Source organism: Rattus norvegicus (assembly GCF_036323735.1).
Source record: "Rattus norvegicus strain BN/NHsdMcwi chromosome 3 unlocalized genomic scaffold, GRCr8 chr3_unlocalized_1, whole genome shotgun sequence".
In the NCBI taxonomy this organism is placed as follows: domain Eukaryota; kingdom Metazoa; phylum Chordata; class Mammalia; order Rodentia; family Muridae; genus Rattus; species Rattus norvegicus.
In genome coordinates this window covers 125,001-132,894 of record NW_026947362.1, presented here as the reverse complement: position 1 = coordinate 132,894, position 7,894 = coordinate 125,001, and the positions used below count along the sequence as shown (strand labels likewise).

General features: G+C 44.6%; 1 long non-coding RNA gene across 1 annotated transcript; it reads left to right on the top strand.

The window, feature by feature from the left end:
• Window positions 1-524: 524 nt before the first annotated feature.
• On the top strand, window positions 525-2,413 carry LOC134484533 (uncharacterized). The gene is made up of 2 exons (XR_010061980.1): window positions 525-689; window positions 2,053-2,413. It is a non-coding gene; the product is annotated as an uncharacterized LOC134484533 (long non-coding RNA).
• Window positions 2,414-7,894: the final 5,481 nt, after the last annotated feature.

Sequence of the window (7,894 nt, the reverse complement as noted above, 5' to 3'; positions counted from 1 at the left end):
TCCAGGAGCTAATTTTTTCTCGCTCTTTGCGAAGAATCCATAATTCATGATTGCCATTGACTTCAATACAAGGTATTTAATCCTGTCAAATTCCAGCTTTGTGTGAATAAAAATGGCCCTCCTCTAATTGTGGGTTTTGATAAAGCTAATTTTGGGGTGCTATCCAGTGGGCAGCCTCGGAGGGAGAGTCTATCAATATTTCTGATATGGAGAATGGCTTAAAGATAACCAAAGGAAAGATAGGAGGTGGGAAAATAACCACCAAGGATGTTGGTGACTCAGAAACCAAAGACTTTTTCAGAAAAAAATGCATGAAAAGAGCTACTTGGGCAGACTGTGACTCGTGTCATCAGAATATTTGGGTGGGGACTTTATATTGGGTCTCCAGGAGGCTACATGAGAAGCTAAAACCTAGATGCTGGACGTTTCTAAGCGTAACTAGGGAAGGAACTGGCCTGAGAGGGCTTCTATGACGTAAGTAGAGCCTGGATGATGTCACAGAGCACTGGGCGGAGGTTGCGCTTCTCTTCCACTTGGGGGCGCGAGACTCCCCTGAAGGTGGGTTCACCATCTTCGCAGCGGGGTGTGAAAGCCAGTTCAGCTCCTGAACCCCACAATTGTTCAACAGCCTTTCGGAGCCTGATCGGTTTCCGAAGACAGAATCTGGACGACTAGGACATTTTCTTTCGGTAAATACATTTATGAAGATAACGGGGACCCTTGTAGCCCAGAAACCTAAAAGTTTTCCCTCATACAGCGAGTAACCGTATGTTCTGATGTCTTCCACGTTTGAGAGCTTGGCGGACTGTCTAGGCTAGTCAGTCTAAGAGTTTATTATAATTTCCTAACAATATCTAATTCATAATCCTACTAAAATGCCAAAGCTCCTCTCTGTGCCTGTGCATTTTAGGAGATAATATTTCTTTGTTTTTTGTTTGGTTTGGTTTTTTTTTTTTTTTTTTTTTTTTGTTTGTTTGTTTTTTTCAGAGCTGAGGACCGAACCCAGGGCCTTGTGCTTGCTAGACAACTGCTCTACCACTGAGCTAAATCCCAACCCCAGGAGATATTATTTCTAAATGGCTGTTGTTGCCTACACAAAAGACTCTAGTTGCGGTCGAAGATGCAACAGCGTCGCGGAATAAACCTGGGCCTGGGTCAGGTTGCACAGTACAGAAAGCCAGTGGACTGGTGTGCTGTGTCTCTGGGCAGACACTTGTGGATGTTGCCACATAGTTCATAGTTAGAGGGTAGAAGAGGGGTGTGGCCACCCTTCTGGCTCCTTTGCTGTCCTTTCTCTGTTCTGCTTGCTTAAAGTGGGGACAGGGATACTTAATACCACACTGACCTAGACATTCAAGGAGAGGTTCCTCAGCAGAGTCAAAGTGCCTCGGGCTGAAGAAATGTGTCTGAATATGTTATTCTGAGCTGAGAGGACCTTTTGTTCATTTCCCTTTGAACTTTAGATTTTGATTTTTGAGAGAGGGTTGTTCTGTGGGTAGCTTTGGCTATCCTGGAACTAACTCTGTAGACCAGGCTGACCTTGATCTCACAGAGGTCTGCCTCCCTCTGCCTCTTAACTGCTGGAATTAAAGGTGTTCTCCACCATTGCCCCAGGCCCTGGGGGACATTGTGGGCTGCAGAATTTCCCACGGATTGAAGGAAGGTGATGAGCCCATCACCCAATGGAAGGCCATTGTTCTAGATCAACTGTCAACAAATCCCTCTCTCTATCCGGGAAAGTATGACAGAATTGACTGTGTCTAAGGACTGGAAATTCACAGCGATGAGAGGATTTTAAAGCTTAAGGTCTTGCCTCACAAAGTAGTGTTTCCTCAAGTGAAAGATGCCCATTTCGCAAGTGCCATGATTGGCCAAGATGTGGAGCATAAATTTGAGGGCAAACATGGCTCTAAGGTCAACTGGAGGGGGGTGGTCCTAGCCCAGGTGCCGATCAAGAAGGACTGGTTTTACATCACCTACGAGAAGATCCAGTCCTATACATCTACCAGCTCCTGGATGATTACACAGAAGGTAACCTCCGTATCATTTCAGAGACTCCTCCAGCAGAGGTGAAGTCAGACATTAACAGTGACATCTTATCAGGTCAATGTTTGCAGTACACCAGAAGCGACGGGTCCAAAAAGATCGGCAACATCATTTACAAAGTTCTAGCCAAGCCTTCCATGTACTTCATCAAGTTTGATGTTGATGTCCACATCTACATTTATAATCTGGTAGAAAAGATCTGTTAAGGTGAAATTCACAAAGTGAGGGTGGACGTAGATGGGTAATTTATAGGATTGGGGGGAAAATGTTTGTTTTTCTGTGTCAGATACACAAGGGCCTTTGACAACTCCAGTATCTTTTCCAGTGGAATTTGTTTTTGCTCTAAAAAATAAAATGTGCGATGTGATGTGTTGTGTGTGAACACTTTGGTGGAGGAGACGGGCTGTGGTGGATAGAACATGGAGAGGAAGCCGGAAAGGTCAAGGTTGTGAACAGTAAGTCTGATGTCACGTAGACTAAAACAAACAGGCCTGAGCTGGTCTGGTCTTTAGGGAGAGAAAAGAACTGGAGATGAGGCATAGAGGAGCAGGGATGGCACGGGAAAAAAAGATGGATGTTTAGGAAGCAAAGGAGAGGGGCCAGAAATAGATAGACTCTCTGAGGTGAAGTTTGAGGGAGAAACAGACTGTTGGGGAAAGAGTGGCAGGTAACAGGAAGGTGATCTTGGAACTCAAGGGGAAACCCAATAAACTGATCCAAGCAGACTCAGAATCAGAGAAGATCAGGTTTTCTTTGACTAACGAAACGTAATGAAACCTGTTTCTCATCTGTAGATGTATTATTTTTAATTATGTGGGTGGGGGCAGGATATGAATACAGGAGATCACAGACACAAGAACAGTCAGGTCCCCTGGAGCTGGAATTAAAGGTGGTTGGTGGCCATTTGACATGAGCTCAAAGAACAAATCCACGTCCTCTTTCAAAGCAGACGAGCTCTTGATCCATTGGTCATCTCTCCAGGCCCCTAAAGTCATCTTTTCAAATAAATCCAAACTTCACATGCAGAGAAGAGACCAGGATGAGGGTAAGAAAGATTAAATTGATGGGGATGTGGAAGAAAGACTAAAGAACATATGAGGGAGTAGAGGACACTGAGGGACGCAGGAATTCCAAATGGAGTTCTCAAAAAGTGAAGCAGGAGACACAGGAAGAACAAAAAGGGTCTAGAATGAGTTGAACTTGGGCCGCATCCATATTGGTCTCTTTGGTTCCTTAAAGAACAGCCAACCATCACTACAGAAGGTGGATGTGAGGGGGAGGCTTCCCCGGAGGACAGTTTGTCGAGGATAACTCAAGAGTAGTGAATGCCAAACTAAGTTTATATCTATCGATTCCTGAAAGTATCATAAACCCATTATTTTGTATGATCAGTAAAAGTAATTTAAAAGGGAAGATGAGGATGTCGTGAGCTTCTGTCAGGTGTTACGTTGATCCTGTGTTTAGCTTCCCTGAGCACGTTAGACTCTGTTGCATCCTGTAATATTTTTGAGGTCTCTTCTCAATGCCCCCAGATGACCACAATGAGCTCCTGCACTGGGTTGTCTTGCCTGGCTCTCCTTGGACTGGATGGCTTCCTACACACCTGCAGGGCCCTGTTACCCTACCTAGCCCCAGGAAGTTCCCGTCTTTTACTCACATGTGAGCTCATCCTCAGAAACTCTTGATGGTGCCTCCAATGCAGAGGTGCTGAGCTCTTTCCTATGCCATTTGCCGTGACATTAAAATGCTTTGCGGTTCCTGACCATGTAGCTCTCTCCTCCTGAGAAGCCCCTGTGCACTCCATGGTGTCTCTCTGAGCCACATCTACACTCCAAGAGATTCTTTGGAGAAAACCTTATCTTGGACTCATTCATTGCTGTTTCTTCTCTCAAGAATAAGTTCTCACTGCAGGACTTGAAAATACATTGTATCGTTGATTAATTCTGCTATTTGGAAGTTTTTATACTGGCTGTTTGTCTGATGGTTTCATTGCTGTGAAAAGACACCATGACCAATGCAATTTATAAGGGACAACATTTTTTTGGGGGGGGGTTCTTTTTTTTCAGAGCTGGGGACCGAACCCAGGGCCTTGTGCTTCCTAGGCAAGCGCTCTACCACTGAGCTAAATCCCCAACCCCAAGGGACAACATTTAATTAGGGCAGGCTTTCAGGTTCAGAAGTTCAGTTTATTTTCATCAAGGCAGGAATCATGGAAGCGTCTAGGCAGACATGGTGTTGGAGAAGAAGCATATCACCCCCACAGTGATATGCTTCCTCCAACAAGGCCACACCTACTCCCACAAGGCCACACCTCCTACTTGTGCCACACTTCCCATGGGACAATCACATTCTAACCACCGCCCTGATTTTATGCCAACGTGACGCAAGCTAGAGTCATCAGAGAAGAGTGCGCCTCAGTTGAGAACATGCGTCCATAAGATCCAGCTGGAGGGCATTTTCTTAGTGATTGGTGGGGGAGGGCCCAGCCCACTGTGAGCGGCACCGTTCCTAGGCTGGTCGTCCTGGGTTCTATAAGAAAGCAAGCTCAGCAAGACATGAGGAGCAAGACAGTAAGCATTGCCACTCCATAGCCTCTGCCTCAGTTCCTGCCTCCAGGATCCTGTCCTGTTTGAGTTCCTGTCCCAACTTCCTTTGGTGATGAGCAGCAATGTAGAAGTGTAAGCTGAATAAACCTTTTCCTCCCTAACTTGCTCTTTGGTCACCGTATTTCCTTACAACAATAGGAACCCTAAGTAAGACAATTTCTTATAGAAACAGTGTGTCTATTAGAGCCACAGACACTTACCTCATAACCACAAATAGAGGCGTATAGACACTTTGTTTCAATTTAAAGGAAAGACGTGCTTATGTACTGACCTGTGACGTTCTAGTTTGCTTCCTTCTCTATGTGATGAATGCCATGATCAAAACTAACTTGGGGAGGAAAGGGTTATTACCTTACAGGATACAGACCATCACTGAAGGAAACCAGAGCAGGAGCTTGAAGCAGTAACAAGGAGCCCAGCTTGTTGTCCTGCTCCCTGTCTCAGTCATTGTTCTGTTGCTGTGAAGAGACACCATGGTCAAGACACATACTATAATGAAAGCATGTAATTGGAGGATAACTTTCAGTTTCAGACGTCTGGTCCATCATCATGGCAGGGAGCATAACACGGGAGCAATAGAGAGCTACTGCTCTGTAAGCAGAGAGAGAGAGAGAGAGAGAGAGAGAGAGAGAGAGAGAGAGAGGGAGATAGAAAGAGATAGAGAGAGTGGAGACAGAGAGAGAGACAGAGAGAGAGACAGAGAGAGAGACAGACAGAGAGACAGACAGAGAGACAGACAGAGAGACAGACAGAGACAGAGAGACAGAGAGACAGAGACAGAGAGAGACAGAGACACAGTGAGAGACAGAGCGAGAGACAGAGAGACAGAGAGACAGAAACAGAGACAGAGAGACAGAGAGACAGACTAACAGAGACAGAGACAGAGAGAGACAGAGACACAGAGAAAGACAGAGAGAGAGACAGAGAGAGAGACAGAGAGGGAGGGAGGGAAAGAGAGAGAGGGAGAGATAGAGAATGAGGGAGGGAGAGAGAGAGAGAGAGAGAGAGAAACTCTGGGGAAGCATGGGGCTCATGAAACATCAAACCCCACCCTTGTCGACACCCCCACTTCCTCCACTGAGGCACACCTCTTAATTCTTCTAATCCTTGAAAATACTGTCACTCCCTGTTAACTAAATGTTCAAATATATGACTGTGGGAGCCTTTCTTATTCAAACTGGCACACTCCCCGTGGCTTGCTCCATTACTATTTCTTACAGCCTAAAAGGCTATTCTTTTTACACATAACTACTGATGAACTTGCCCAAAATGGTGGGCCATCCCACAATAATCATTAATCAAGAAAATGTTCCATAGACTTGCCTAAAGTCTAACCTAATGGAGGCAGTTCTTGAATTGTTCTCTCTTCACAGTTGACTCCAGGTTGTCAAATTGGGAAAAAAAAGAGAGGGTGAGACCCAGCACCGTAATGATTCTCTTACTCCATGTTACATACTCACCACTAGCCACTCTCTTCTCTCAGTGTATAGACCCACTTCCCTGTATGGCATTACTGAAGAGTCACTACTGTCACAAACATGAAAACTCGAGGATATGTGACAAGAAATGAATACATTCTACAGGTCCCAACGCCAAGCAAAAGCATTTTAGTGTGTGCTGCACTTACTGGGAGACTGTCAGTCACTGGCCATTTAATGGGTCACAGTAGACCACAGAACCAAAAAGTCACAACCTACATATCGTCTCCTCTCAGCAGGAGACATAGCCCTTTCTCAAAACTCATGAATCTATCTGTAGGCTTAGATTTTTTCAAAACCTACTTTATTTAGGGTTCTTAAACCTTCTTACCCACCAACCAGTGGTAGCAGAGAGAGAAAGTTGATAGGAAAAGGGGCGAGAGTTGTGGACCTATTTAGAAGTAATTCTTTGGGGTAACTTCAATCTTCATAGTGCAGTATGGTCCAATAGCAAATGCAAAACACGAATCAGTAGCAGTGCTTTGACCTGTCAGAGACCACAAGGCTCTAACAAACCAACAAGAAGCAGCAGAAGCAGCCAGAAGCAGCCCGGAAAGCACAGGTCCTTTTGTGCATTTCTCATTGTGGAACGAAGACCAGCAAAGACCATCGAAGCCTTGCAAGGTGTAGAAATGTAAAAATGTCCTCTCCCTCTCTGTGGGATTACATTTATGTTCTCTGTAAACATCCTGTTCCCCTTCAAGAGTGTGCTCCAGCGAAACATCACATGCCTTCTCATGTGTCTGCTTCAGCAAAACATGTTCCCCTAACATAGCTTCCAGAAAAACATCCTGTGACACAAGTGAGTTCCCAAAGAAACCAAAAAATTTCTACTTCATCTATTCTTGACATACACTCGGCCGTGACATCACAAAACATATAATGGCCATCTTGCAAGGTTCCTGGCGCCCAGCTCCACCAGTCGCTGGAGCTTCTGCAATTGCACTCTGTGAAACTCAGCCCCTTTCATGAGCACAACCTTCAGTTATTCCCGTAAACACTGTGCCCTCTCCATCTTTGCTCTCAGCCAATAGCTGTCCAACTTCCAGCCAACTGAGCTGTGACCAGACAAACCCTCATCAAGAAAGCCAATGAATTTGACTTGATTTTTTTTCCCTGACGGAACAGAGTGTTCTCCCTGGTTACCCTGGTGTCTGATTCATCTGTAATAAAGCCCACTACTATTAAGATAAAAGTCACAGGAACTATGACAAATAGCAAATCACACGACAGGCATCATAGTTGTCCAAGCCTTTTCTGCAGCCTTATTGAAGTATAATTTACATACTTAAAAAAAAACATTTATTTTAAGTGCGTAATTTAATGATTTTGCAGCAAAATTTATAGCTTCCTTCCTTTTTTTAATACTCATTTCCCACTAATTCATATGATATCGAAGTCTATTAAAAACACAGAAGTGAAGTCAGGAGAAGGACCAGAGCGAGAAGCAGGAGGTTCTTGATTTGCTAAGATGATAGATACATTGGCAGAATCTTCTGGATAAAACCACTTGGGCAACATTGGGTCTTCTCTTAGCGTGCAGCCTCCAGACAAAGAGTTTAAAGGGTTAAGTCATGGGTCCTCCTACATCAAATCCAGACCTGACCTGGTATGCTCAGGATCACTTTTGGCCACTTTCATGTTAATCACATTCATCAATCTTACAAGTTGACTAGCAACTGACATAGCAAACAAACTTATTTTGGTTTATGATTTCATAGGTTTCGGTCCATGGTCACATGACCATGAAAGGGGCACGATAGA